Raw genomic sequence first — 25,674 nt, 5'->3', positions numbered from 1 at the left:
GACCTGTGCACTGCACGAGTCAAAAAGAGGGCCAGGAAAATATTTACAGACCCCTCACATCCTGCACATCAATTGTTTCAACAGCTACCCTCAAAATGACGCTATAAAGCACTGCACACCAAAACCACTTAACACAAGAACAGTTTTTTCCCCGAACGCCATCACTCTGCTAAACAAATAATTCCCTCACCACTGTCAAACTATTGACTAAATCTGCATTACTATTACTATTAGTCTTCTCATCGTTCCTATCACCCTTCTCCTCCCACTTAGGACTGCAGGACTGTAACTGGTTGCTTGTATCCTTACGATTTATATTGATTGTTTCCTAGTATGATTTGATTGCTTATTTGTATCCTATGACTATCATTAAGAGTTGCACCTTATGATTCGTGACGAATATATCTTTTTTTTTATGTACACTGAGAGCATCTGCACCAAAGACAAATTCTGGATGCAATCATGCTTGGCCAATAAAGAATTGAATTCTGTTCTGTTCTGTTCTGTTCTATTCTATTCTACTCTACTCTATTCTTCTCTACTCTATTTCTATTGATATTTTTTCCTGATTGCTTATTTGTATCCTATGACTATCATTAAGAGTTGCACCTTATGATTCATGACAAATATATCTTTTCTTTTATGTACACTAAGAGCATATGCACCAAAGACAAATTCCTTGGGTGCTCAATCACACTTAGCCAATAAAGAATTCAATTCAATTCTATTCCATTCCTTATTTTGCTCTATTCTATTTATACCGATATTTTTTCCTGCTTGCTTATTTGTATCCTATGACTATCATTAAGTTGCATCTTATGATTTGTGACGAATGTATCTTTTCTTTTATGTACACTGCGAGCATATGCACCAGGGACAAATTCCTTGTGAGTCCAATCATGCTTGGCCAATAAAGAATTCTATTCTAATTCTATTCTATTCTATTCTTTTATTCTTGATTAATATATTTTATTCTCCTTATGTACAGTGAGAGCATATGCACCAAAGACAAATTCCTTGTGTGTCCAATTACACTTGGTCAATGAAGAATTCTATTCTAATTCTATTCTATTCTTTTATTCTTGATTAATATATTTTATTCTCCTTATGTACACTGAGAGCATATGCACCAAAGACAAATTCCTTGTGTGCCCAATCACACTTGGTCAATAAAGAATTCTATTCCATTCCATTCCATTCCACTCTACACTATCTATTCTACTGAAAAGATGTCGCCTTCTCAACCTTCGTACCTTTTAAGATGTGTGGACTTCAACTCCCAGGATCCCCCAGCCAGCTGATCATGCAACTTACAGGAAATGAACAAGAGGACCTGGTTTTGGGGAGGGATGGAGGAAGGAGGGAAAAGGAAGGGGGTAAGGTTATAATCACGGGAGAGGGAAAGGAATGCCTGTCTGTGATTCCAATACTGCTTTTACTTATAGGCAGAGTGCCGATGACAGAGAACCAGCTGGGAAATTAATATGTTGACGTGTATATCCAAAATATTATGACAATGTCAGCAGACTTAATCTTGATAGCATATGCATAAGTGCAGTCACTGCAGACAGAATTGGGCCCGTTTCAAAATCTAACAGTTGCTATCGCTGTTTCGAGCCGACAAGCGCAGCAATTAATTTCTTAACCGATCTATCACTAAAGAGAAAAATGCCAGCGAATGTTAGCTCCTGTGATTTGGGTTCTATTTTATTGACGGGTGGATTTAAGATAGTTAGCATATTGTTTTTCGCTTCGCAGCCTAAAAGTGTGTGTGGTGGGGGAGACCAACAAGAGACTTCGAAATTGCAAAGCTAAAATTTGGGGTGGGGGGGAGTTTATTTTAAAACTTGGCAGGAGGAGAGAAATAAACCATGCGAGGAAGGCGGAAATGATATAGGGTTTCCTGCCTAAACAGGGAGTTGGTCTAGAACGTGGCACGACAAAACCGCGCTCGACTAAAGCGCGCCCGATTAAACCGCGTCGCTGACGTCATCAACAGGGCGACAACAGCGAGCGCGGAGAAAGAAGGGCGCTTTAAATAGCGCTTTGAAAGCAAGCCGATTCAAGTTAAGGTAAGGGTTAGGTTTAGGGTTAGGTTTAGGGTTAGGTTAAGGGTTAGGATTAGGATTAGGTTTAGCGTTAGGTTAAGGGTTAGGTTTAGGGTTAGGTTTAGGGTTAGGTTAAGGGTTAGGTTTAGGATTAGGTTTAGGGGGGTTAGGTTTAGGTTTAGGGGTTAATTTTAGGTTTAGCGTTTACAGCGTGCTTTTTTCTCCACGCTGTTGTCGCGCTGTGATGACGTCAGCTACGCAGTTTCGTCGAGCGCCCTCTAGTCGAACGCGGTTTTGTGGTGGAACCGGTCTAGAAGACCTCCAAGGTCCCTTCTAACTCTAAACAAAGAAAAGAGAGCTGCAAGATGGTTATCACCAATTAAGAGGCAGAGAAATTGAAGGGGGAGTGATCATCGAAACGAGTTTTTGAAACTGGACAGAGGGCTAAACAAAAAGCTTCCGACAGAACGAAGTGAATTAGAAATAAAAGGGTAAAATCAAATGAGGAAGACAGGAGAAGGGTTTGAGAGATTTGTATGGACAAGATAATAATATACTAAAAACGGAAACTGAAGCAAATGCTTACAGGTTTTAACGTCCAAGAAAAAAGCAGATGAAAAGGAAACCTAAATGAAACTTCAATTTGGAGAATTGCAGGACTGCAGGTGTAGACAGTATAGAAACAGAAGAAATATTAAAAGAAGGTTTCACAACCTTTTTTTAAACTATGAAGGCATCCATATTTGGGTCTCAGAGAATCAGGGGTGGGTTCCTGCCAGTTCTAACCTCTTCTATAGAAGACGTTCCACAAATCTACAGAGCCGTTTAGAACCAGTTCCAGCTCCCTCCCCCCATCCATCTGCACATCATCAAGATGAAGAGCAAGAGGAGGAATTCTGGGAGTTGAAGTCCACAAGCCTTAAAGCGGTCAAGTTTGAACACCTCTGGCGTTCTTTTTTCTAAAGGGTTAGGGATGCAAGGGTCTTGTAACTTGACAGCTTTAAGACTTGCACACTTCAACGCCAGAGTTCCTAAGGCAATATGACTGGAGGAGGAATTCTGGGAGTTGAAGTCCACAAGTCTTAAAGCTGTCAAGTTTGAATACCCCTGGGGTTTTTTTCCCCCCTAAAGGGTTAGGGGTGCAAGGGTCTTGTAACTTGACAGCTTTAAGACTTGCATGCTTCAAATGCCAGAGTTTTTGAGCCAACATTTTGGTTGCTAAGCAAGAGCGTTGTTAAGTGAGTTTCACAACATTTTACAATTGGCCATGCCCACCCAGTCACATGGCTGGCAAGTAACTCCCACCCGGTCACATGGCCGGCAAGTCACTCCCACCCAGTCACATGGCCAGTAAGCCACTTCCACAAAGCAGGCCATACCTACAGAAGAGGTTCTAAAAATTTTTGAAACCCACCACTGCAGAGAATCCTTGTATAACAACTATTCTATCTACAGATAGCATTGTACAACACACAGTTTAAAAATGATATTTTCTTTAAAAAAAGAAGATTTCTCATGGAAATCCAAACAAAGGAGTGACAGTTCATAAAAATTCCAACATTATAAATGTGCAAAGTTCAAAAAATTACAAATTCAAAAGGGAAAAAAAATAGAAAGGAAAATAGAAAGAATACAGAAAGTGAAAAGAAATACATAAACAACTTTTTCCTTCATCACAAATCTAAACAATTTACTAACTTATCTCCTTCTCTTAAAATACAAGAAACAATATATTTGTCCCATAGTTCATCCTTTATCTATAAATAAATCCTTAAAACCTTGTCATTTGGTTCTGATTTGCAAAGTCCATGAAGGGTTACAAGGGATAATAACATATCTATGTTAACCTTGGTCAAATAATCTAACTTTAAATTCCTTCCTTTTACTTTTAGCAGTCTTGATCTTTAATCCCTTCAAACAATGATTTCATTTATCTTTTTTTCCCTCTGCCCCGTCACAAAATTGTTTAAAATTTTAACAAGTCTCTTTTGAAATTCAATATAGGAAAAGTGTCCAGTCATTGCTTGTTTGTATATCCCTTTTAATTATTAAGACATCAGCAGGTTTCATTTGTATATCCAGTATAACAACTTTTTCTACATTATTCCTGCAGTCTGTCATTTTTTAAATCCACTTTTAAATCAGTCTTAGCCTTGTCTGGTAAAACTTGTTCTTCCATACAAACACAGTTTATTTATAATGGCAGATGCTATTAAAATTATCTTCTGGCTCCATTGTTCACAAATATCCTTCAGTTCGTTCAAGGTCAAAATATTTGGCTCTGTCCTGTATTAATAAGTCAAATTATTCTCCTCCTTTAATTGCAATAGTTCATTCTTTCGGGTTCTTCTAGCGACCAGCCTTCAAAGTCCCATCATATCATGTTGTTTTTAATTCAATTACTTCAAAACAATAGTGTTTATCCATAGGGAGGATTCTTAAAATTAATTTCAATGCCTTATTTCAAATTCATCTGGACTCCTAGTCCATTGGTAACTTTCCAAAATCAACTTTCTACTCAACCATTTTATGTTTTCTTCAAAAAAAAAAAAACAACAACCCTTCCCCCCAAAATATTTTAAGTCATTAAAATTATATTTAAAACTTATATTACTAAGGATTGATGGAGACATACTCAGTGCTCTAGAATATAGCAATAGCTATTATAGCTATTATAGCAATAGCTATTATTATAATATGTTGTTGCAAAGCTTTCGTAAATAGTTAAACAATAGTTAAGAAGCAATTTCGGAAAGTGATTAAGAAATCAGGCTCGGCAAATTATAAATCCATAAAGAAAGAGTGCATAGAAGAGCAACAAAGAGGATTAGGGGACTGGAGGTTAAAACATAGGAAGAACGGTTGCAGGAACTGGGTATGTCTAGTTTAATGAAAAGAAGGACTAGGGGAGACATGATAGCAGTCTTCCAATATCTCAGGGGTTGCCACAAAGAAGAGGGAGTCAAACTATTCTCCAAGGCACCTGAGGGTAGAACAAGAAGCAATGGGTGGAAACTAATCAAGGAGAGAAGCAACTTAGAACTGAGGAGAAAGTTCCTGAGAGTTAGAACAATGAATCAGTGGAACAGAAGTTGCCTCCAGAAGTTGTGAATGCCCCAACACTGGAAGTCTTTAAGAAGATGGTGGATAGCCATTTGTCTGAAACGGTATAGGGTTTCCTGCCTAGGCAGGGGGTTGGACTAGAAGACCTCCAAGGCCCCTTTCAACTCTGCTATTGTATTGTATTGTAAGTAATAAAGATGGGATTTTTAAAAAAACCTAAAATGAAATAAAATAAAAAGGCTATATTACGGATTTGAACTTGATTGAAATCCGTCAACTCTCAGCCGTTCAAATCAGAAGCTCATCGCAAAAACCTCAGTTCCCACAGTCTACCCATAAAAAGCAGCTGTCTGGAGTTATCGAGTGGGCGATCTCACAATCGCTCCTTTTTCCAGATTTTCTCGGCCAGAATTCACTGTCAAGCCATTGATCTCCGCCACAATGCAGTCCACCCTATTTCAGTGACATCTAGTTGCCCATGAATCCCCTCCCAAAAGTTCTCTATCCATTTATTTAAAAAAAAAAACTTTGTCAAGAGTATGAATATTCATAGACTGCAATAGATCAGGCATTGCAACTAAGGCAGCCAACAGATCTGAATCTGTGCTGAGAATCGAAACTGAAACTGATCTCTGTCTGCTATGAACTCTGAAATGAAACTGTTCTCTCCTGCTTGTGTTCTGCTTGTAACCTCTACCACGTTGAAATAACCTACTATTGTACATTTATTCATCTGTTATTACGTATATAAAGACGTTAATGAATCCAGCTGAATCAGTTATCTGTGTGTGTGTGCTTTTCTGGATTTGATTCTTCTACAACAAACTCTGACAAACTCCGCCTTGGAAACATTGACGCCCAATTGCAAACACAGTTAAATTTCCCAGGAGCGGATAAGATTCTAATATATACAGGTAATGCCTCTTCCTCTCCCAACCTACAATCAATCAATCAATCAATCAATCAATACATACATACATACATACATACATAATAAATAAATAAATAATAAACAATAAACAATAAATAAATAAAACATAAAACATAAATAAATAAATAATAAATAAATAATAAATAAATAATAAATAATAAATAAATAAATAAATAATAAATAATAAATAAATACATAAATAAATACATAAATAATAAATAAATAATAAATAAATAATAAATAATAAATAATAAATAAATAAATAATAAATAATAAATCAATAAATCAATAACAAATCAATAACAAATCAATAATAAATCATATAATTGTGTGTGTGTGTGTGTGTGTGAGCCAATGTTTCTCAACCTTGGCAATTTTAAGATGGGTGATTCGTGGCTGGGGAATTCTGGGAGTTGAAGTCCACCCATCTTAAAGTTGCCAAAGTTCACCAAACCCTGATCTGGGCTGTTTGAAATGATCCAAACCAGAGGTGGTATTCAGCAGATTTTGAACAGTTCTGGAGAACCGGTAACGGAAATTTTGAGTAGTCTGGAGAACAGGTAAATACCACCTATGATTGGTCCCACCCTCATCTATTCTCTGCCTCCCAGCTGATCGGAATGGGGATTTTGCAGTATCCTTCCCCAGCTATGCCCTGTCAGGCCTGCAGCCATCTTTTCTTTGGGTTCTTTAGCCTGCCACGCTTTCTATTATTCTACTATGCATTTTCTACTGTGGGAAGATGGGAGGGGGGATTGTACGGGGTTAGATGCTATGTAGCCATAACAACATTCTTTCTAGAAAGCCAAGGTCATCCTTTGTCTCTGCACCTCTGCACCTGACCGGAACTGGATGGGTGGAAGCTGCCAGTTTGGCAGTGGGAGATTGGACCAAGGGATGGACTTGTGAGTGTGGGGGGCAGGATCTTGAACTTTCAACTGGGTGGGGAAAACCGGGAAGCTTTCAGATTCGGGTTTCCCCAGTTGTGCCAACATGGCTCTCTTAATCAATTGGAACTTTGAGGAATCCTTTGCCTTTGGACTCTGATTTACTTTTAGATGCTATTTGGAACCCCGATACGCCCACCAAGACAAGCAATGCCCACCAGGCCATGCCCACAGAACTGGTAGTTGGTACTAAAAAAAAAAAAAATTGAATCCCGCCGCTGATCCAAACACTGGGTTTTCATCTCAGGATTAAGTGGAACAGGGCCGTCCAGCCACAAAATCAGATTGGGATTATTGGCCTTTTGGGGAAAAGCATAAAAACCAAGTGCTACACAATGCCACTGCAGATGTTCGGGATTTGGCCAAAACCGATGGGGGACATGCCTATTTGGAAACGAACTGCCATGGATCTGAACAGATGGCAGGCCCTGTGGCTATCATTAGAGGGCTAGCAAAGGAGATTAAACCAATCGCACTCTCTTGCTGCTACATTAGAGGAGGTCTCATAATAATCTGCGGACTCTTAAGATGCCTTTGGAGGCTAAAAGGTAAACATGGCTGAGGCCAGTCGTAGCGAACCTTTTTTCCCTTGGGGGCCGAAAGCACACTTGTGCGCGAGGAGTACACAAGCGCGTGCCGACACCCATAATGCAATGCCCCTCCCCGTGCATCTGTGTGCAACAGCACCCCTCCATGCATGAGTGTGCAAACCCCCCCCGCCCGGTGCATGTGCGCACGATCCCATTTTGCTGGTCATTTGCATCCTTTGAGAGGGTTGTTGAGGCCCCTTGGAGGTGTGTCCATGCCCTCAGGGTCACCTGAGGAGTGCAAATGGATGTGGAGGCTTTTAGCCATGCCGAGAAGGCTCCACGCCCATTTGGAGGAGGAGGAGGAGGGAGGAGGAGGAGGAGGAGGAGGAAGAGGAGGAGGGAGAAGGAAGAGAAAGAGGAGGAGGGAGAAGGAAGAGAAAGAGGAGGAGGGAGAAGGAGGAGGGAGGTGGAAGAGGAGGAGGGAGTAGGAGGAAGAAGAGGAGGAGGGAGAAGGAAGAGAAAGAGGAGGAGGGAGAAGGAGAAGGAAGAGGAGGAGGGAGGAGGAGGAAGAAGAGGAGGAGGGAGAAGGAAGAGAAAGAGGAGGAGGGAGAAGGAGAAGGAAGAGGAGGAGGGAGAAGAGGAGGAGGGAGAAGGAAGAGAAAGAGGAGGAGGGAGAAGGAGAAGGAAGAGGAGGAGGGAGGAGGAGGAAGAAGAGGAGGAGGGAGGAGGAGGAAGGAGGGAGAAGAGGAGGAGGGAGAAGGAAGAGAAAGAGGAGGGAGAAGGAAGAGAAAGAGGAGGAGGGAGAAGAAGGAGGAGGAGAAGGAGGGAGAAGGAGGAAGAGGAGTTCTCAACATAGGACCAACCACAGTTGATTTATAATTTATAAATTGATATTTATACATTTATAAATATATACTTATAAATTTAATAAGTCAGAAGTTAGCTAAGTGACTTTTGCTCCACGTTGCTCCACCAGATGGTGGGCAAGAGAAGGATTGATACTCCTTGCAGACAGCTGGTCATTTGCATCCTTTGAGAGAGTCGTTGAGGCCACTTGAAACTTTCTTCGTGTCCTCAGGGTCGCCTGAGTTGTGCAAATGGGTGTGGAGGCTTTTAGCCATTCTGAGAAGGCTCCAGGTCCATTTGCACTGCTCAGTGACCTGAGGACAAACCTCCAAGTGGCCTCAACAACCCTCTCAAAGGATGCAAATGACCAGCTGTCTGCAAGGAGTATAGATCCTTCCCTTCTCCACTATCCAGACAGAGCTGAAGAAGCTTCTTGGATGAGAAGCGAAACATCTTCAAAAGAAAAAAAACAAGAAAGTCCATTGGCTCCTGCAAAATAAAGGACTTTGGGGACATTTGTCTGGGATGATATAAGAACTCCTGCCTTAGGCAGAGGGTTAGACTAGTAGACCTCCAAGGTCCCCTCCGCCCCTATGATTCTATCACTTCAAGCAATGTGTTTTACAGGGAAGATACTCCCTCTAAGGCTCAGAAGATATGACTGGTATAAATCCTCCAAGTGATCTCAATGACCCTTTTAAAAGGATGCAAATGACCAGCTGCCTACAAGGAATATAAATCCTCCAAGTGGCCTCAATGACTCTCTCAAAGGATGCAAATGACCAGCTGCCTGCAAGGAGTATAAATCCTCCAAGTGGCCTCAATGACTCTCTCAAAGGATGCAAATGACCAGCTGCCTACAAGGAATATAAATCCTCCAAGTGGCCTCAATGACTCTCTAAAAAAGGATCCAAATGACCAGCTGCCAAGGCTCAGAAGATACGACTGGGCTCCCGTTGGCCTTGTTGTCTATGGAGATTCTCCATCATCCAGGTCACTTGTTCTCCCAAAGGTGCTTTTTCAAGAGTTTTTGTTTTTCTCCTTGAAGATGTTTTGCTTCTCATCCATTCCTCAACTCTGACCGGATGGTGGGAAATGGAAGGATTTAGGTGCAGATGACCAGCTGTTTGCAAGGAGTATCAATCATTCCCTTCCCCACCATCCAGTCAGTGTTGAAGAAGCTTCTTGGATGAGAAGCAAAACGTCTTCAGAGAAGAACAAGAAAGTCCAGTTTGGCACTTGGGGAGAAGGAAGCACCTCTGGGACTTGTTCAATTTTTTATTACAGTCCCACTCGCTTCTGACTAGCTGCAAACCCTCAAGGAACAGGCCCTTGAATCACTGAACAACCTCCGACTTTTCAAAGTTCTACCTAACGCCTAGAGCAACATTTGAGGGGTGGCCCCAAAGAAGAGGGAGTCAAACTATTCTCCAAAGCCCCCGAAGGCAGAAGAGGCAGCAACGGATGGAAACTAATCAAGGAGAGAAGCAACTTAGAACTAAGGAGAAATTTCCTGACAGTCAGAACAATTAAATCGGTGGAACAACTTGCCTCCAGAAGTTGTGAATGCTCCCAACACTGGAAGTCTTTAAGAAGAGATTGGAGAACCATCTGTCTGAAGTGGCGTAGGGTTTCCTGCCTAGGCAGGAGGTTGGACTAGAAGACCTCCAAGGTCCCTTCCAACTCTGTTATTCTGCATTATGTCTATTCCCCCCTCTCCGCCCAATTAGCCTAAACACAACTTTTACCTAAAGAGCAGCTGAACATCTCGCTTAAAAAAAAAGGTAAAGTTTCCCCTCGCACACATGTGCTAGCCGTTCCCGGCTCTAGGGGGCGGTGCTCATCTCTGTTTCAAAGCCAAAGAGCCAGCGCTGTCCGAAGACGTCTCCGTGGTCACGTGGCTGGCATGACTCAATGCCGAAGGTGCACAAAATGCTGTTCCCTTCCCACCAAAGATGCTCCCTATTTTTCTTCTTGCATTTTTTACATGCTTTCGAACTGCTAGGTTGGCAGAAGCTGGGACAAGTCATGGGAGCTCACTCCGTTACGCGGTGCTGGGGATTCGAACCGCCCAACTGCCGACCACCTTTCTGATCGACAAGCTCAGCGTCTTAACCCCTGAGAAATACGTAAAAGTTGTTTGATACCTGTAATACCTTCTTGTGGTAACTGGGTGGGTAGGTGTGGATTAAATAAATTCTAATGCAAGAATTCAGGAACGATAGAAAACTTTCCCAGATCTATTCTGTTCCTCTCTTGTTTACTTAGGCGAATTATATCCAAGTTTTCTATACAAGGGAGAGGACTCAAGGAAGCTACACCATTAAAACACACACACACACACACACACACAAACACACTCAATGACTCTCTAAAAGGAGACACACACACAAACACAACCCAAAAGGTTACCATCTTCAACTCCTAAACTACCCTGGCAAAAGAGACGCCTCTTTGCAGATTTTCTAGAAGAGAAGAAGGTTAAAAAAAATTAAAAGGCTCTCAATTGAAACTCTGCTGCCTACAGTGACACATCCATGCAGTTTTCCTAGCAACAAAAAAAATAAATAAATAAAAATTGAGGGTTTTTGTTAGCACTGCCTTTTTAAAAATATATATATAGATATTATTTTCCAGGCTACATTCTTTGACTTCCTATTCTAGCTTCTTTTTAAAAAAAAAATAAAAATAAAAAAATACTTGCAGAAATGGAAATGAGCCTGAGCGTTTTAGCACATTCTCTTCCTCCCCACCCCACCCAACCCCCCCAAATAAAAAAATCACAGCAAAATAAAGAGGACGAGCCATCATCCCCATCCCGGTTTAAAAAATAAAATAAAATCTTTTTTTAAAAAAAATGCAAGCTGCCCTAAAAAAAAAAAAATATCATACTTAAGTTTTCAAGTATTCGCTGCGATGCTTTTTGAAAGAAATGGGGGTGGGTGGGGGGGGGGAGAGCAGGGTTCGAAACTTGCTCCGTTAGCTGTTTCTCAAACCCCGAGATTCTTTAGCTAGCTTTCGCAGGTCCTAAATGGTGGATTATGGCAGGTTAAAGAAAAGAAATGCGGGGGGGGGGGGGGTGTTTAAAAAATATGCGACACGTTACTGGTGCAAAATGTAAACAACAAGCATGTTGGGGGTGTTTTTTTTTTTTTTTAATCCAGAAACTAACCAATAGTTACACTCACCCCATATTTATTGACTCAGCCAGTCAGATCCCAATGAAATAGACCAAGCCCCTTCCTCAAATCCTCCACAAGGGGGAGAGGGGGAGGAGGACGGGGGGGGGAGGTCTCCGGGAGGAGAATTCAAGAGTTCAAGCCCCTTCCCCAGATTTCTTCCCTCTCTCTCTCTCTCTCTCCCCCCGTTTAAAAAAAATAAAAATAAAGTAACATACCCGTCAAGTCTGCTGGCAATCTCTCTGCTGGAAGAGCTGGCAAGAAGAGAGGGGGGAGGGAGGAAGCACAGGGAGGGGGGGGGAAATAAGGACACCACACACACACACACACACACAACACACACAACCCTTATTCACCAGCATCTGCAACCACAGACTCTCAAGCTTGCAGTGAGATAACTTCAGATGCTAAAAATAACCAGCCGGTTGCAATTCCCCCTCTATGTAGCTGGGCAGAAGCTGCTCCTTCTTCTCCCTCGCCCCCCCCCCCCATATCCCCATCCCTCCCCCCCCCAGCCGCTGGCTTTCCATCAAAAAGCGAAATTTAGGGGAGGGAGGGGGGCACAACACAGACCCGGGAAGGCCCCTGGGAAGGCTCCCCATAGGAAAGATGATGGAAGGGAAGGAGGAGTGGGGGAAGTGGGGGGGGGGAGGAAAGGATAGGTTCTTTTAATGCATGGCACAATTTTGGGGGTGGGGGAAGAGAGAGAGAGAGAGAGAGTGAGTGGATCAGTCAGGATGTGACTCATGTTTTTACCTTCAGGCCTGCTTGGCTTTCTGCAGGGATGCCAGCCCCCCCTTCCCCTTCTGCTAATATAGGGCAGCTCCCGAAATCCAGCTCCCCCCCCCCCGCTGTGCAAAGAGTGGACGGAACAGGGGTGCCCCAGCTCTTCACCCCGTCGAGGCTGTGCGCCAAGTTTCAGATTATCCACAAACATTTATGGGAGCAGTAATAATAATAATAAGAGGAGGAGGAGGAAGAGTGAGAAGAGGAAGAAGAGGAGGAGGAAAAAGAAGAGGGAGGAGGAAGAGAAGGAGGGAGGAGGAAGAAGAGGAAGAAGAGGAAGAAGGAAGAGGAAGAAGAGGAGGAGGAGGAAAAAGAAAAGGAGGGAATAGGAGGAGGAGGAGAGGAGGAGGAGAAAAGAAGAAGAAGAAGAAGAAGAAGAAGAAGAAGAAGAAGAAGAAGAAGAAGAGGAGGAGGAGGAGGAGGAAGGGGAAGGGGAAGGAGAGGAGGAGGAAGAAGAGGAGGAGGAGGAAGAAGAGGAGGGAATAGAAGGAGGAGGAGGAGGAGGAGAAGGAGGAGAAAAGAAGAAGAAGAGGAGGAGGTGGAGGAGGAAGAGGAAGGAAGGAGGAGGGAGGAGGAAACAGAAGAAGGAGGGGGAGGAGGAGAAAACAGAAGAAGAGGAGGGGAGGAGGGAGGGAGAAGGAGTGAGAAGGAGGAGGAGGACGAGGAGGGAGGAGGGAGAAGGAGGAGGAGGAGAAGGAGTGAGAAGGAGGAAGAGGAGTTCTCAACATAGGACCAACCACAGTTGATTTATAATTTATAAATTGATATTTGTACATTTATAAATACATATTTATAAACTTAAAAAGTCAGCTAAGTGACTTTTGTTCCACGTTGCTCCACCAGATGGTGGGAAAGAGAAGGATTGATACTCCTTGCAGACAGCTGGTCATTTGCATCCTTTGAGAGGGTCGTTGAGGCCACTTGAAGCTTTCTTCGTGTCCTCAGGGTCGCCTGAGTTGTGCAAATAGGTGTGGAGGCTTTTAGCCATTCCGAGAAGGCTCCACACCCTTTTGCACTGCTCAGTGACCTGAGGACAAGCCTCCAAGTGGCCTCAACAACCCTCTCAAAGGATGCAAATGACCAGCTGTCTGCAAGGAGTATAAATCCTTCTCTTCTCCATCAGCCGGCCAAGAGCTGAAGAAGCTTCTTGGATGAGAAGCGAAACGTCTTCAAAAGGAAAAAAAACAAGAAAGTCCATTGGCCCCTGCAAAAAAAAGGACTTTTGGGACATTTGTCTGTGATAGTATAAGAACTCCTGCCTTGGGCAGAGGGTTAGACTAGTAGATCTCCAAGGTCCCCTCCGCCCCTATGATTCTATCACTTCAAGCAATGTGTTTTACGGGGCAGATACTCCCTCCTTAAACAAGGTTCAGAAGAGATGACTGGTATAAATCCTCCAAGTGATCTCAATGACCCTTTTAAAAGGATGCAAATGACCAGCTGCCTACAAGGAATATAAATCCTCCAAGTGGCCTCAATGACTCTCTAAAAAAGGATACAAATGACCAGCTCCATGCAAGGAGTATAAATCCTCCAAGTGGCCTCAATGACTCTCTAAAAAGGATCCAAATGACCAGCTGCTTGCAACGAGTATAAATCCTCCAAGTGGCCTCAAAGACTCTCTAAAAGGATGCAAATGACCAGCTGCTTGCAAGGAATATAAATCCTCCAAGTGGCCTCAATGACCCTCTCAAAAGGATGCAAATGACCAGCTGCCTGCAAGGAGTATAAATCCTCCAAGTGGCCTCAAAGACTCTCTAAAAGGATGCAAATGACCAGCTGCCTGCAAGGAATATAAATCCTCCAAGTGGCCTCAATGACCCTCTCAAAAGGATGCAAATGACCAGCTGCCTGCAAGGAATATAAATCCTCCAAGTGGCCTCAATGACCCTCTCAAAAGGATGCAAATGACCAGCTGCCTGCAAGGAATATAAATCCTCCAAGTGGCCTCAATGACCCTCTCAAAAGGATGCAAATGACCAGCTGCCTGCAAGGAATATAAATCCTCCAAGTGGCATCAATGACTCTCTAAAAAGGATGCAAATGACCAGCTGCCTGAGAGGAGTATAAATCCTTCCACCCCACCATCCAGTCGGAGCTGAAGAAGCTTCTTAGATGAGTAGCGAAACATCTTCAAAAGAAAAAGAAACAAGAAAAGTCCAGTTGCCTCCTGAAAAAGCCCCTTTGGGATAAAATTGAGGTGACTACGTCAATCATCGGCAAATCCAGGAAAGACTGCGGGAATGAGCCAAATTTTATAGCTGCGGAACAAAGAACAAAGCACCAATGATGATAGATGGCAAGATTATATGGCAAATAAGAGAAATATTAGAGCATGGAGCATTTGGGAGGAAAAAACAGGCAGTGGAGAGTACAATTGCCAACACAGGACAGTATCTGTATATCGAATTTTATTTCCGCTTTCAGAATCAGCTGGAGGAAGTGGTTACGTTTTTTTAGTCAAACTTCATCCCACCCTTCCTCTGGGGAACTAAAGTTATGACACAGCTCTCCTACGCACCGCACACATGGGTGTGCAATTATTTTATCCCCATGGCTTATTTAAAAGGGAGATTGTGTCAAGATGCGTGCACAAGCCAAGGTTTTATCTCCGATTTTCCCGGTCCTTTAAGGCAAACCAAAAAAAAGGGGGGGGGGGCCCTGTGAAAATGCGCCAGAATGAAATGAATTCATAAAATTACATTTTAGGCAGGGAGTCCTCCAATTACGGCCACGACTGGGCCCAACATTTCTGTTGCTAAGTGAGACAGCTGCTAAGCGAATTTTTTACCCATTTTATATAGGGGACTGGAGGCTAAAATATATAAAGAACGGTTGCTGGAACTGGGTATGTCTAGTTTGATGAAAAGGAGGACTAGGGGTGACATGATAGCCGACTTCCAATATCTCAGAGGCTGCCCCAAAGAAGAGGGAGTCAAGCTATTTCCCAAAGCACCTGAGGGTAGAACAAGAAGCAATGGGTGGAAACTAAGCAAGGAGAGAAGCAACTTAGAACTGAGGAGAAATTTCCTTAGACAGTTAGAACAATTAATCAGTGGAACAGAAGTTGCCTCCAGAAGTTGTGAATGCTCTAACGTTTTATAAGATGTTGGATAACCATTTGTCTGAAGTGGTGTGGGGTTTCTTGCCTGAACAGGGGGTTGGACTAGAAGATGTCCAAGGTCCCTTCCAACTATTCTCTTGTCTTCTCTTCTCTATTCTATATTGAAATTCTATTCTATTCTATTGCTATTCTATATTCTACACTATAATGTAAGTCTATTCTATAATGTAATTCTATTCTATTGCTATTCTATATTCTATACTATAATGTAATTCTATTCTATTCTATTGCTATTTTATAGTCTATTCTATATTGTAATTCTATTCTATATTGTAATTCTATTCTATTCTATATTGTAATTCTATTCTATTCTATTGCTATTCTATAGTCTATTCTATACTATAATGTAATTCTATTCTATAATGTAATTCTATTCTATTGTTATTCTATATTCTATTCTATACTATAATGTAATTCCATTCTATATTGCAATTCTATTCTATTCTATTGCTATTCTATATTCTATTCTATACTACAATGTAATTCTATTCTATAATGTAATTCTATTCTATTGTTATTCTATATTCTATTCTATACTATAATGTAATTCCATTCTATATTGCAATTCTATTCTATTCTATTCTATTGCTATTCTATATTCTATTCTACACTACAATGTAATTCTATTCTATAATGTAATTCTATTCTATTGTTATTCTATATTCTATTCTATACTATAATGTAATTCCATTCTATATTGCAATTCTATTCTATTCTATTCTATTGTTATTCTATATTCTATTCTATACTATAATGTAATTCTATTCTATAATGTAATTCTATTCTATTGTTATTCTATATTCTATTCTATACTACAATGTAATTCTATTCTATAATATAATTCTATTCTATTCTATTGCTATTCTATATTCTACACTATAATGTAATTCTATTCTATAATGTAATTCTATTCTATTGCTATTCTATATTCTATACTATAATGTAATTCTATTCAATTCTATTGCTATTCTATATTCTACACTATAATGTAATTCTATTCTATTTTATTGCTATTCTATATTCTTCTATGCTATAATGTAATTATATTCTATAATGTAATTCTACCTATTCTATACTATATTATAAATATATTCTATATTGTAATTCTATTCTATTCTATTGCTATTCTGTTCTATTCTATTGCTATTCTGTTCTGTTCCGTTCTGTTCCATTCTATTCTATTGCTTCTTCTTTTTAACTAGAATGTTCTTTTGGTTAGCTGCCTGGAGTCCAGAAATGCTTGGCAACTGACTCATATTTAGGACAATTACACTGCTAGGTTGGCAGAAGCTGGGACAAGTTATGGGAGCTCACTCCGTTACGCGGCGCTAGGGATTCGAACTGCCAAACTGCCGACCTTTCTGATCGACAAGCTCAGCATCTTAGCCACTGCGTCCTGTCTAACCAGTATATTCCACAGCAAAATGTAAGGAAGAAAAATAATGGCTGCATATACGAAGGCAGTTTCCATATTCACGAAAACTTTCCCAATCGTTTTGGAAAACATTTTAAAAGGCAGATTGATCTCTGGCTTATTTAGAAAAGTTACAGCCAAGGGTGCAATGTTTCCACATCTCCTTTTATCTTTGCCTTTTTTTTTTGTCTATGACTGCACTTGCAAAATTAATTAGTGGTAATCATAAGGAAACCTCTCCTTGACTAGGTACCTTATAATTAATTGGGTGTGTTGGAGTATTCCTTCTTCCAGATGTTTTGGATTTTAGAAGCAAACGTATTGCCCAGGTTGACTTTAAGTGGAATTGCTTTCAAACCCAGAGGTGTTTTTTTTTCCTTTTCTTTTTTTAAAATAGTATTTATTGAATTTTCCAACATTTAAAAGACAAAACACAAATTTACACTTATAACAGCTTTTCCAGCTGTTTTAAGAAGCTTTTTCCAGAGGCAACTAACTGGATTTCTGGTTTTTCTCCGAAGACGTTTCGCTTCTCATCCAAGAAGCTTCTTCAATTACACTACCCTAGGGTGGAGTCGTGTAGTGGCCTAGAGGGGGAGCTCTGGCCTCACACTCAAGAGGCTGTGAGTTCAATCCTAGGTAGAGGCAAATATCTCTCTCTCTCTGGGCACAATGAGATTACATCTGCTGAACAAAACTCCATATCGGCGACAGGGAAAGGCATCCGGCCAATAAACACTCAGCTCCGTTCAGTTGCCCAGACTCCACCCTGCACAGGATTATGGGTTCATTAAAAGATGATGATGATGTCATTATCCTAGGGCAGTGGTTCCCAAACTTGGCAACTTTAAGACTTGTGGACTTCAACTCCCAGAATTCTCCAGGCAGTTCTGCTGGCTGGAGAATTCTGGGAGTTGAAGTCCACAAGTCTTAAAGTTGCCAAGTTTGGGAACCACTGTCCTAGGGTGATGCAATCACATTTTGCAACTTCAAAATGATGGGGGAAGCCAGATTCACCTTAACCGCCCTCTGACTAATTTAAGAACAGCAGTGATTCGCTTAACGGTTATTGAAAGGTAGGTCGTAAAATGCAGCAAGTGTCCGGCTTAGCAACGGAGGTTTTGGGCCCGTTCTCGCGTTGTAAGTCGAGGACCTTCCCACCACCGTCCGCCGAACGAGCGAAGGCAAACTCCGTTGGCTTCCCTCTTAAGCAAAGTAGATTAAGATTAACCCTTGTTCTCTCTCAAATCTGATTATTTACTTGGTGAGAAATTGGAAAAGCAGATTTGGAAGAGATTTCCCTAATTCGCCTGAATGGGCTTTAAGAGGACTGACCTCGCCACAAGGGGAGAAACTACGCAAAAACAAGCTACGCCAGATCGCCTGTCACACAACAGGGGAGCTAACGGGTACACAAAACTAACACAAAAGGGGCCCCAGAACATCGCTGGCTTTTCACACTTATGACAGTCACAGCATTTCCCCCACCATGGGTCACGTGGTCAAACTTTGGGGCACTTCGGAAGTAGCCTGTATTTGTCACCCGTCGTTGCACTGTCCCAGTGTTGTGGCCTGCCGGCAGCAGATTCAGACACTGAGGAGGGTTGGGGAGGAACATGGGCCAGTCCTGGAGTCCGGGGAAGACTCGGATGAGGTCTCTGTGTCGGAGGCAGAGAGGGGGCCAGGGCCATCCGACAGTTATCAGCTGACTTCAGAGTCGGAGATTAGTATTAGTATTTATTAAACTTGTATGCCGCCCTACTCCCGGGGGGACTCAGGGCGGCGAACAAACACATGAGGAAGGGGGCAATACAAAAACAAACAAGACAAACAGAATACAGAGACAGATTAAAAATACAACAAACGCAGCAATTCAAGTGGGGCCGGGAACTCAACAGCCCTAGGCCTGCCGGAACAGCCAGGTCTTGACGGCTATGCGGAAAGCCTGAAGGGTGGTGAGGGGCCAAATCTCCACGGGGAGATCGTTCCAGAGGGCCGGAGCAGCCACAGAAAAGGCCCTCCCTCGGGTGGTCGACAGTCGACACTGGCTAGCTGATGGTATCCGGAGGAGGCCTAATCTGTGGGATCTAATTGGTCGTAGGGAGGTAATTGGCAGGAGGCGGTCTCTCAAGTACCCAGGAGATCAGTGGGGCAGACGAACAGCTGGAGCCTGTTCCCAGCGTGCGCCTGCGCAGAGCTGCCAGACGAAGGGAACAGCTAAGGAACAGGGGTCGACTTGGGAGTAAAGCCACGGGTGGACGGTGAATGGCCCCTCCCAGAGGAAATAATAAAATAAAATAAATAAAATAAATTTTTTAAAATAAATAAAAGAGGAGCGACAGGGGAGTGGAGTTTGCAGGAGACCATTAGTTCGCTTCATTGGTTTGTGACTCTACGAGACTCCTTACTATATTCTGCAAATATTGGCCTGGCAGCTCTCCAAGCCAGATAAGGTCTGTGACCGTAAATCCTCCCTCGAAAGACTTTGCTGGATGAGAACGAGCAGAATTCACAGTCAATTAATAAAAGGGTTTTTTGTCGGGACAAGGGGTTTGCTTCAGGCTCTTGGAAAGACTCAGTCAGAACACTCTGGTTCAAGCGGCCCTCATTCCCAGCCAGTGTTCTGTCCACGCAGTTTAAAGTGATATTAAAATTTGGGTTGTTTTTTTTTTTTTTTCCAATTATTGCAAGCGTCCCTGATGGTTAAGATTAAAAAGGTAACAACATATAAGGCTTGGTGAGGGGTTAGGGTAGTAAGGGGAACAAACTCAAGTGTGCTTGTGTAGGTTGTTACGCAACTCTGAAAAAAAAAATGATTCGAGACTCGGGGTTTTTGTTTCCGGTTATATAACTTTGCAATTTTTGCACTATTAGTAGAAGGCCTATTTAAAGATCAGGAAGCATTTAAGAAATTCGGGAACCTGGGACAAGAGCTTCTAAGAAACAGCCTTGACTTGGCCCAAAATTCTCAATCCAATCCTTATTCTATCAAGCCTGACTTCCCTACACACACACACACACACACACCCCTCCTTCCAAATGAGGCTAAATTCACCCACTTTACAAGATTTCTCTGCCATTCTATTTTAGTTCATGTCGCTTAGCATCAAGCAAACGCCTAGCTGGTTGCTGGCCTACATGGAAATTTAGGGGAGAAATAACACAAAACTAGGATAATCGGAAAGAAAGGAGGGGAGGGGAAATCAGGGTTTCTCCCCCCCCCCCAGCCTCTCCCCCCCAAGATTCAAAACGAGGGAAGACAATTGAGAATGCAAGAAGTCCTCAGACTTACAACAGCAACCGGGTGCCCAAAATTTCCGCTGTTAAGCGAGACGCTGCCTAAGTGAATTTTGCTCCACGTTACACAGTGGGTTAAGGGAATCAACTGCCAATTGTTAATTTGGTCGTGGGGTTGTTTGCTTATCAGAAGGTCGCAAAAGGGGATCAAAAGGGGATCAAAAGGGGATCAAAAGGGGATCACCCACCCCTGGGGGGGGGGGAACGCTGCAACCGTCATAAATAGGAGTCAGTTGCCAAATGTCCAAATTTTCATCACGTGACTGTGGGGAATGCTGCAAAGGGCCTAAGTGTGGGGAAAAAAAGGTTCATTTTTCAGCACCGTCGTAACTTGGAATGGTCGCTAAATGAACCGCTGTAAGTCGAGGACTATCTGTATACGTTTCTTCAGAACTCAAAAGACATTCTGGGACTCGATAGCCACATTACATTCTTGCTAACCAGTATAAAAGGTAAAGGTTCCCCTCGCACATATGTGCTAGTCGTTCCCGACTCTAGGGGGCGGTGCTCATCTCCGCGTCAAAGCCGAAGAGCCAGCGCTGTCCGAAGACGTCTCTGTGGTCATGTGGCCGGCATGGCTCAACGCTGAAGGCGCACGGAACGCTGTTCCTTTCCCGCCAAAGGTGGTCCCTATTTTTCTACTTGCGTTTTTAAGTGCTTTTGAACTGCTAGGTTGGCAGAAGCTGGGACAAGTTATGGGAGCTCACTCCGTTACGCGGCGCTAGGGATTCGAACTGCCAAACTGCCGACCTTTCTGATCGACAAGCTCAGCATCTTAGCCACTGCGTCCTGTCTAACCAGTATATTCCACAGCAAAATGTAAGGAAGAAAAATAATGGCTGCATATACGAAGGCAGTTTCCATATTCACGAAAACTTTCCCAATCGTTTTGGAAAACATTTTAAAAGGCAGATTGATCTCTGGCTTATTTAGAAAAGTTACAGCCAAGGGTGCAATGTTTCCACATCTCCTTTTATCTTTGCCTTTTTTTTTGTCTATGACTGCACTTGCAAAATTAATTAGTGGTAATCATAAGGAAACCTCTCCTTGACTCGGTACCTTATAATTAATTTGGTGTGTTGGAGTATTCCTTCTTCCAGATGTTTTGGATTTTAGAAGCAAACGTATTGCCCAGGTTGACTTTAAGTGGAATTGCTTTCAAACCCAGAGGTGTTTTTTTTTCCTTTTCTTTTTTTAAAATAGTATTTATTGAATTTTCCAACATTTAAAAGACAAAACACAAATTTACATTTATAACAGCTTTTCCAGCTGTTTTAAGAAGCTTTTTCCAGAGGCAACTAACTGGATTTCTGGTTTTTCTCCGAAGACGTTTCGCTTCTCATCCAAGAAGCTTCTTCAGCTCTGGCAGGATGGTGGGAGAATAATCATTCAGTCAGAACTGAAGAAGCTTCTTGGATGAAAAGTCTTCAAAGAAAAAAATCAGTTGGGACAACCAGGACCTGGATTGACTAAGAATCCCCACCGACAAATTGCTTTCAAAGTAAGGCACTCTCAGGCTTAGCGTCTGGCTTAAAGTTAATCTTTTAGTTCAAGGTAGAATTTGGGATGGAAAAAAGTTTTGGAAATTGTGTGAGAAATGAATAATGACTTGCCTTTAGAAATTGTGAATGCTCCAACACTGGGAGTTTTAAAGAAGATATCGGACAGCCCATTGTCTGAAATGGCATCGGGTTTCCTGCCTGAGCAGGGGGTTGGACTAGAAGACCTCCAAGGTCCCTTCCAACTCCATGGGAGAATACTGTGAAAGCACTTGGCCCTGGAAAGGTGCAGCCCATCCTTATCTCAAGATTGTGTTTGCCTCCCTGTCCTTCAACTGTTGTCTAATCTCTTTCTCTAAAGACAAAGGATCCGTTGTTCTCATGGTCAAGTCAGCACAGTTCATTAAATCAGGGGTGGATTCCATTTTTTACATTTTATTTACATTTTTTTTCATCCTGCCTTCTTTATTTTTATAAATAACTCAAGGTGGGAGAACAGGCCTAGCGTCCCTTCCTCCTTCTTCCCTTTTTCTTGTGCAACAACCCTAGTAGGTAGGCTGGTGTGTGTGTGTGTGTGTGAGAGAGAGAGAGAGGGGGGGGGGAGGCTAAAAAGTCAGTCAGTTGACCCTTATGCCTAAAGTGGGACTAGAACTCCCAGCCTCCTTCGGATCGGCCCAAAGTTCACCTTGCTAGATTTCATACCTAAAGTGGAGCTAGAAGTCCCAGTCTCCTGGTAATAGGCTCAAAGTCACCCAGTTGACCCTTATGCCTAAAGTGGGACTAGAACTTCCAGCCTCCTTCGGATCGGCCCAAAGTCACCCTGCTAGATTTCATACCTAAAGTGGAGCTAGAAGTCCCAGTCTCCTAGTGATTAGCCTAAAGACGCCCAGTTGACTCTTATGACTAAAGTGGGACTAGAACTCCCAGTCTCCTTCGGATTGGCCCAAAGTCACCCTGCTAGATTTCATACCTAAAGTGGAGCTAGAAGTCCCAGACTCCTGGTAATAGGCTCAAAGTCACCCAGTTGACCCTTATGCCTAAAGTGGGACTAGAACTCCCAGCCTCCTTCGGATCGGCCCAAAGTCACCCTGCTAGATTTCATACCTAAAGTGGAGCTAGAAGTCCCAGACTCCTAGTATTTGGCTCAAAGTCGTCCAGTTGACTCTTATGACTAGAACTCCCAGCCTCCTTCGGATCAGCCCAAAGTCACCCTGCTAGAATTCATACCTAAAGTGGAGCTAGAAGTTCCAGTCTCCTAGTCATCAGCCCAAAGACGCCCAGTTGACTGTTATGACTAAAGTGGGACCAAAACTCCCAGCCTCCTTCGGATTGGCCCAAAGTTCACCCTGCTAGATTTCATACCTAAAGTGGAGCTAGAAGTCCCAGTCTCCTGGTAATTGGCTCAAAGTCGCCCAGTTGACCCTTATGCCTAAAGTGGGACTAGAACTCCCAGCCTCCTTCGGATTGGCCCAAAGTCACCCTGCTAGATTTCATACCTAAAGTGGAGCTAGAAGTCCCAGACTCTTAGTATTTGGCTCAAAGTCGTCCAGTTGACTCTTATGACTAGAACTCCCAGCCTCCTTTGGATCAGCCCAAAGTCACCCTGCTAGAATTCATACCTAAAGTGGAGCTAGAAGTCTCAGTCCCCTAGTCATCAGCCCAAAGACGCCCAGTTGACTCTTATGCCTAAAGTGGGACTAGAACTCCGTCTCCTGGTAATTGACTCACAGCCAGGTTTTCATGCCGAAGGCGGAACTAGAACTCACAGTCTGCGCCCCCCTTAACCGCTACCCCAAATTGGCTCGATTCTGTTCTCTTTTGTTGAAAATAATTTATTCACACCCATCAGCTTATCTCTTTACCTCCCCCACCCCTCCCATTATAGCCCCCCACCCCTCTCAATATAGCACCCCCACCCCTCTCTTGCCCTCCCTAACCCTCCCAATATAACCCCCAACCCACCCCTCTCCCCATCTCTTGCCCCTGCAGACCACCCCTCACCCCTCTTGCTCTCCCCACCTCTCCCATTATAGCCCCCCACCCTCCTCCCCATCTCTTGCCTTCTCCCGCCCTTCTCCCAATATTGCCCCCCTCTTCCCCCTCCTCTCTTGCCCACCCCAGACCCCCCCTCCTCCCCAGCCCCCCTCTTCCCAAGTTGCCCCCTCCCCCCCGCACTGGAACTCTTTAAACAGCCAAGGCTCTGCTCGGCGGCGCTCTCCTCCTCCCCCCACCCCGCATACCCCGAACAGAAAGCCCGACTAGATGACCTCTAGCGTTCCCCCCTTCCTCTTTCTTTCTTTTTCTCCCTCCCCGCGCAGCCTTTCAACTTGGAAAAGATAAATACAAATAAATAAAAGCCGCCCTCAATTCTCCCCGCCTGGGCAGCCGCGTCCCCCCCCCTTGCGATGCGACCCCCCCTTTTTTTAATTCCCCCCCCGTCTCTTTTTTTTTCCCCACCGCCCCCAAAAGTGCTTCCTTCCCCGTCTGGCGCCGGGAAAAGTTCCTACCCGGCGTCCGGTGCGCTCCGGGAAGGCGAAGGCGGCGGCGTCCGGACTCCGAGCGACCTCCGCCCGCCGGAGAAGCAGCCGCCGCTCGCTCCGTCAGGCGCGGCCGAGGGCGATCGACCCGAGCGGCGCTCGGCTTGCCCGGCCTGGGCGAAACCTCCGGGAGGGACCCTGGCGGTCGGAGCGAGGAATCGGCGCTCGATGTCTTCAGCCTGGCCCGGCTCGGATTTAGCTCTGACGCTACCACCCCCCCCCGCCACCGCTCTCTCGCAGCGGACCAATCAGCTGTGGCTTCCGCATTCCGAGGTAAAAGATGGATCGGGCTCCGCCCACGCGTCGGGAGGGGGGATTGGTGGGAGCGGGATTCGTAGGTGCGGGGGGGGGGGGATGCTGCGCACGATGCACCGGGTTGTTTTTTTTTTAAAAAAAAGAGCCAGGAAGTAAGTGTTGCCTGGGGCGAAAAGCCCTGAGTTCTGATTCTGCTGGTTGGAGGTAGAAGATGCCACCTGGGCGGCGACTGCTGCTAAAGAGAAACTCCTTGTGTGTCCCATCACGCTTGCCCCATGAAGAATTCTATTGTTTCTATTTTATTTCTATTCTATGCTATTTTGATCCTATTCTATTCTACTATTCTATTCTATTCTACTATTCTATTCTAATTCTATTCTATTCTCTATTCTATTCTCTATTCTATTCTCTATTCTATTCTCTATTCTATTCTATTCTATTTTAATTCTATTTTAATTCTATTCTATTCTAGTGTAGTCTAATCTACTTTAATTCTATTCTATTTTCTATTCTATTCTATTATCTATTCTATTCCATTCTACTTAATTCTACTTTAATTCTGTTCCATTCTATTCCATTCCATTCTACTTTAATTCTACTTTAATTCTGTTCTGTTCTATTCCATTCCATTCTACTTTAATTCTACTTTAATTCTGTTCTCTTCCATTCCATTCTATTCCATTCCATTCTACTTAATTCTACTTTAATTCTGTTCTATTCCATTCCATTCTACTTTAATTCTGTTCTGTTCTATTCCATTCCATTCTACTTTCATTCTGTTCCATTCTATTCCATTCCATTCTACTTTAATTCTGTTCTGTTCTATTCCATTCCATTCTACTTAATTCTACTTTAATTCTGTTCTGTTCTATTCCATTCCATTCTACTTTAATTCTACTTTAATTCTGTTCTGTTCTATTCCATTCCATTCTACTTTAATTCTACTTTAATTCTGTTCTGTTCCATTCTATTCTATTCCATTCTACTTAATTCTACTTTAATTCTGTTCCATTCTATTCCATTCCATTCCATTTTAATTCTGTTCTATTCTATTCCATTCCATTCTACTTTAATTCTACTTTAATTCTGTTCTATTCCATTCTATTCTATTCCATTCCATTCTACTTAATTCTACTTTAATTCTGTTCTATTCCATTCCATTCTATTTTAATTCTGTTCTATTCTATTCCATTCCATTCTACTTTAATTCTACTTTAA

At 43.0% G+C, this 25,674-nt stretch overlaps 1 protein-coding gene across 1 annotated transcript in view; it reads right to left on the bottom strand.

The window, feature by feature from the left end:
* The window catches only part of TAOK3 (TAO kinase 3), a 115,705-nt gene extending 91,437 nt beyond the window's left edge, over positions 1 to 24,268 (bottom strand). Inside the window, 1 exon segment of the mRNA XM_032229324.1 lies at positions 24,172 to 24,268. The gene's annotated coding sequence lies outside the window, so the exon portion shown is untranslated.
* Between the last annotated feature and the right edge of the window lie 1,406 nt (positions 24,269 to 25,674).

The sequence above is a fragment of the Thamnophis elegans genome, chromosome 13, assembly GCF_009769535.1.
Source record: "Thamnophis elegans isolate rThaEle1 chromosome 13, rThaEle1.pri, whole genome shotgun sequence".
In the NCBI taxonomy this organism is placed as follows: domain Eukaryota; kingdom Metazoa; phylum Chordata; class Lepidosauria; order Squamata; family Colubridae; genus Thamnophis; species Thamnophis elegans.
Note: the sequence above shows the minus strand (reverse complement) of the source record. Positions and strands in the feature narration are given on the sequence as shown.